Source organism: Pyxicephalus adspersus, chromosome 1 (assembly GCF_032062135.1).
Source record: "Pyxicephalus adspersus chromosome 1, UCB_Pads_2.0, whole genome shotgun sequence".
In the NCBI taxonomy this organism is placed as follows: Eukaryota; Metazoa; Chordata; class Amphibia; order Anura; family Pyxicephalidae; genus Pyxicephalus; species Pyxicephalus adspersus.
Window position 1 is genome coordinate 132,447,144 of NC_092858.1, and position 6,049 is coordinate 132,453,192.

Here is a 6,049-nt window from a genome sequence, read left to right on the forward strand (position 1 = left end):
GCTTAACAGATCCTCCTTAATTGCGCAGCTGAAATCTAATCGCCTTAATTGGCAGATTCGCGACCCCTATTGCTCATTATTATCAAGGCAGGAATCCGGCTGGCAGTGAGGAGGCGAGTGTACGAGCGCACTTGACCCTGGACCGCGGGAAACCGGCTCGCTGGAAGCGTGAAAGTACGCGCGACTAGCGAGCGCGGATTTCATTGATGAATTAGGGCCACTGTATCTCCCCTGCACATTCACTTGCCTAAGGTCAGCTAGCCACACAGCCAAACAGCCAAAACTCTCTTACCCAAAAAAGAATAACGGAAGAGCTCAGTGCTCATAGAAAATACTTTGTTGGAGGTTAGGTCAGTAAGTTCTGCTTTAAAGTTCAAGGTAGGGCCTGGCATGTGACATCTTATGGCCAATCTCAGAGGATTCATACTGAAATGTTATGGTATGATGGAGATCCTCAGCAGGTTTTCTATTTAGATCCTCTGTAGATGGCCTGACTGCACCTCTCTTCTAGATATGTTCATTCCAATTTGGGTATTATTGCAGGACATTCATAATTTTAAGTCCAACTTTTTTTACTTATAAATAAAAAAAACCTACAGTATGTCATAAATTATTGCTGTCGATGTCTCCACCAGAAAAAAAGTCCCTATTGCTAAGAAAATCAAATGACAGATAAACCTAAATTTACCTCATAGCTCAAAATGAAGTAATATGGCATGGTTCATACCCGTACTAAAATGCACATGTTTTTGTACAGATTTTTTAACATATTTACACTGGCATTGAGACAATGTGATTTGAACAAATAATACCCATCCAATCTTCATGTCACCATTGGATTGGATTGGTAAAAAAGGTGGGTTCACTGTAAATTAATGTAACCATCTACTGATAGCTTTAGTGTTATTATAGTTTAATACAGAGATATTATGTGTGTTCTTTTAGTTATTCTTCCAAAAGATATATCATTTTCCATAAATTGTAAAATAAATTAGTGAAACTATGAAAAAACAAAACAAAAATAATCATATTTGATTATTAAAAATGTAAAAATAAATAGCTACTACCCATAACTACTTCACAACTGGACCTCCACTAACCATTATTGCAACTTGTCATGTTGCTTCTTGTTTCTCCATTGAGAGTTCATCTGAGTCCAGTTCTCACGCTCCCTGGGCTGTACTTATCATTGTGCTTTCAATCAGCTGTGGAACTGCAGATTAAATCTCAATGTTGTTTCTCCATTGGGAGTTCATGAGTTCAGTTCCCACGGTCATCCGGCTGTACTTATCATTGATAAGTACAGCCTGGGGAGCATGGGAACTTGCGGTCACAGCTGATAGGAGGAATGGAAGTGCTTCCAGTCAGCTGTGACTGCAGATGAACTCTCAATTAAGTTTCAGCCTTATAAGCCAAGTGACCGTGGGATCGGAACTGCAGATGAACTCTCAATGGAGAAATTCTATTGAGAGTTTATCTGCAATTCCACTGAGGTCCCTGGGCACTAGAGGTTAATTAATTGCAAACAGGAGGATACCCTTGCAGCCCTGGGAATCCTCCAGGGCTGCAAGGGAATCCTCCTGTTTGCAATCCCCGGGCACTAGAGGCTAATTAACCTCTAGTGCCCTGGGATCTGCTGATGAACTGCTGATGAACTCTCAATGGAGTTTCTCCATTGAGAGTTCATCTTAATTCAGTTTCCACTGTCACTGGGCTACACTTATAATTTATAAGTACAGCCTGGGGAGTGTGGGAACTTGCGATCACAGCTGATAGGAGGTACGCAAGTGCTTTTAATCAGCTGTGACTGCAGATGAACTCTCAATAGAGTTTCTCCATTGAGAGTTCATCTGCAGTTCAGTTCCCACAGTAACTGGGCAGATAAGTAGAGCCCAATGACCGTGGGAACTTTGTGGTCAGAGAGATTCTCTATCCAAGAACACTGATCTAATATCGGGCTATTCGATCGAAGCTGTGTTCAGCAAAGGACACCCAAATATTATATTCCTATACACTAGTTTTTGGTTACAGTATAACATTTTATGTTATGTATTATGTCTGCTACTGAAAATGTTTCACTGTTAAAATAATTGATAGGAAGGTAATGAGGTACACAAATTATAGCATAACACATTATAGATAATATTAAATATATTTGCCAGGGCAAACAAATAAAACCTATACTAATTTTTAATTAAAAAGAAAATAGAATTTTGTTACATGTATATAGTTACTGAGAGTAAAATTGCACAAGATTTAAAACAAAAATCCCTCCGAGAAAGTTAAAATTAGTTTATAATTGTGGATATCTAAAAGCCTTTAAAGATCAAATGCAGTAAAAATATTTTATAGAAATATGTAAAATATATTTTCTGATTGCCTTCTTTTTTAAAGCATGACATAAAAATGTGTGATTAATTGTGTTATTACTTCACATTTAAGTGGTAAAGATCTATATTTGGTTTGTTTTATATAGAGCAATTAATGTTTCCTTCCCTTGTTAATAAAACATCAGTTTAGGAAATTTCATCTCATTTCCCTACTTCATTTAAGAAGATTTGTTCTGTTCTCTGGAGGATGTAATCTCCATTTAACAGCTGGAATTGTGCACTCCTTTACAGTAGAGCAAAGTGTCCTTCACACCAAAATGTGTGTATGAGACTTTAGATGTCTAAATGTAATTGGATCACACAAAATAATTATGAAACAAATACTAGAATACATGCAAGCTAAACCTACTCTGCAATTGTTTTTATGCATATTGCACTATATATATCAATCGCATGTTATTTAATTCTTTGGAAGTATCTATCCAGCTGACTAGATGTCTTTTTAGTTATACTTTATAGATATTATTTTTTAAATCTAAAAATATTGCAAGGATACCCTTTGACAGCTACCAGCCAGTACCGTTGATATGTGAACTGGTTTCCACAAATATCATCCTCATGTTCAACTTTATTAGTATGGATGGCTTGTTACATCTTGCTTTACTGCTCCCGTTGGCTTGTCACATATGCCTTGATAAAGGGGTCTGTGCTGCCCCAAAATGTTAAAGTTCATTGCGATTTCCACTGTGCTACAATAAACTATAGTGAAGGTGAATTTAGATCTGTGCTAGCAACATATTTTACTTACATTTTCTATGATGCTGTGTGATGGCTGCCACAGCACCCAGAAGGGTTATTTCTGCTATGGTGTGATATATTGATATATATTGATATATTATTCATTATATTATTTTATTGGTGCTTTTGCATGTTCCACTATGCAAAACCCCCCATCCCTTGCGTGCTGGTTAAAAAAAAAACTTTTTAAAAATTAAAAATCTGTAAATGCATATCGGATCTGTTTAGTGAACAAATCCTAAAGTATCTAATGATCAGAAAAGCAACCAGAATCACTTCTGTGTGCATGCATGGATCAGAACTGTGATGCTTTTCAATTTTCTATTCCTAGTCACTCTGCCACTGATATTCTTCCCTATGGTGTACTAAAAGAAAATTCAAGGACATCTATTTTAATGTATATAGCATCTTTAATAAAATGCACTTAATAGGCAACACATATTAACTCTGGTCCTATTTATTTATTTATGAGTACTAAATTCATTCCAAACATGGCTCATAAAAGATACAAACATTACAAACTGGTTCTATGGTCTGTGCTGAATAAGAGAAACAGTACCAGATTCTGCCTACAATATTAAAATGCATATATAATAGATATAGGAGCATATTTAAAAAGCAGTGGATGTGACTATACTGGATATTCATCGGTAGTGTATTAATCAATTCCATTTAAAATATTCTTCAGGAGGATTCACTTGCAGTAAATGTTTGGTGAATGTCAGATTCACTGCTTTATAAAAAAAGTAACCAGCAGACTGGAATTTATATCACTCACACATATACTGTATACAAAACAGTAAACGTGGGAACATATTTATGTATATTATATTGTTTATATATAACATATTAATATTGTTTTGCTTACATATATTGTATTCTTTGAAGCTGCAACTGTTCCCCCAACCCAATGCAACAGGTCTGGAGTGGAATTTTTAATTAAATGAAAGAATTATATATAAATGGAATATGCTAATTGTCTCAAGTCATTTGAGTCAATCACAGTTGACCTAGATGACAGCATGACACAGATCTGCCCGTCACAGAAGATTACAGTCCAGGAGGGAGTCAAAGTAGGACATATACAGGTTACTGAGACTTACTTGACCCTGCAAAGTATTGGTTAAAACAATAGTATGAAAGATAACCTCAATGTTTTCTGATAATTTGTAGGTCCTTTTTTAACCCCTTTGGAGAATGGGTAAGGGGCACATACCCTTGTACTCATTCCCCAGTGTAGAGACAGACATTTAGGGGACCCCCTTATTATGGAAGGGGTAGGGGGCACATTCGCTTGCTGCCCCGTTTTTGGAAAGTCCTGAGCCTTTTGAAGGGTCTATTTTCAGTTTTGAAGGGAGGGAAGCCACACTGTGTTTTTTTTATGAACTAGGTAACAAAAACACCTAAAAACTCATGTAGAAACCTTACAATCTTTTCCACCTATTTTCGAACAGTTTGAATTTTGAAAAGTTTAAGTTTTGAATGTACCGATGGATAATGAATGTACATATTCAGTCCAATGTTAACTGTCTTTTGACCCCTTTTCTTTTAGCTTTTTTTAACCGTGTCTGTTTAGGAAGATCTCCTTTTACTTCCTGTCCTGAAGAGTGAACAGGAAGTAAGAGGGTATACAATGTAGGAAAAAATGTCTTATAGACAGTTGTTACCAGGTCAAAAATTCCCATTTGGGAGGACAGATTGTTCTGTGTCAACTTTATTTAAACTTGAAATTTTAAATATCTTGAATTTTTTTTACTTGAAAAATTACTTAAAAAATGTTAAACATGAAGTTATGGTGACCTTGTTATTTACTCAGCCTAATATAGTATTTTTTAAATGGTTAATATACACGTTTTGTGAAGCATTTTTTTGTATTAAAATAATAAATCAATTTTGCTGGGGGGATTTAGAAACAGATCTGCACCCTACAAGACAAATATTAAATCAATCTACCCAAAAATAGTTTAGCAACCTTGGTTTATGAAAGTGGATTGAATCAATGTTTAAAACAATTCCTGCAGTAAATCTCTGATACTACCCAGGCACATTGTGGGCTGCTAGCGGTCAAAAGACATAATTTAACATTCCCTGTGCATGGAGCTTCCTGCAAAGCAATATTTATGTACATATTATAGATTTAACGGGGGTTAAGATCCGATACCACACAATAAAGAGTTAGAACTTTGATACATAAAATAAAGGAAACAGTGATTTATTAGGAACTGCAGAGGGGAAAGCCACTGAGCTCCAAAATAAAAACTCATTGCAAATTTCATACTTACATGATTCTTTGCAAAATTAAATTAACAGCAAATCCTGGTAAATCAAATTTTTATCAAATGTGTGGGCCAATATATATAACTGGAATGGTTTGCATGGTCTTTAAACTATTGGCAGCAGGATTACCAAGGCCTCGGAAATGGGGTTGGAGTTGGATTGGACAGAAACTTTACTATAAAATGGCAGAGAATAGTGTCCAGGAAAGTGATTATTATTATTATTATTAGATTATTGTTCTCCAAAACCACATTGCATTCTATCTGGTATGGTTTTTGCCATACTCTGTGTCTTCTTCTGGTGGCCCTGCATATCTAGATTTCTATGAACTTCCATTGACTACCAGCAGATGGCCTCCTTCTGAAAAAACATGTTATGCACACAGCTGGGAGCTCTCTATTTAAGGTTCTGCCCTTTCCTGAGTCCTCCCCAGATATAGAATGTTATTGAGCCTGCTCCCCACTGTGTGCTCTGGCCATGAACCTGTCCTAAGACCTGGTTTGTTGGTACCTTATATTTCATATTAGTTAGTTAGTTGTTTGGGTGCTGTTTGTTATTTCAGGGTTGTCACAGTGTTTGTTGACATGTATATATTTGCACCATTCCTAAAATAAACTTTGGCTGCACCCTCAGTTATCTCACAT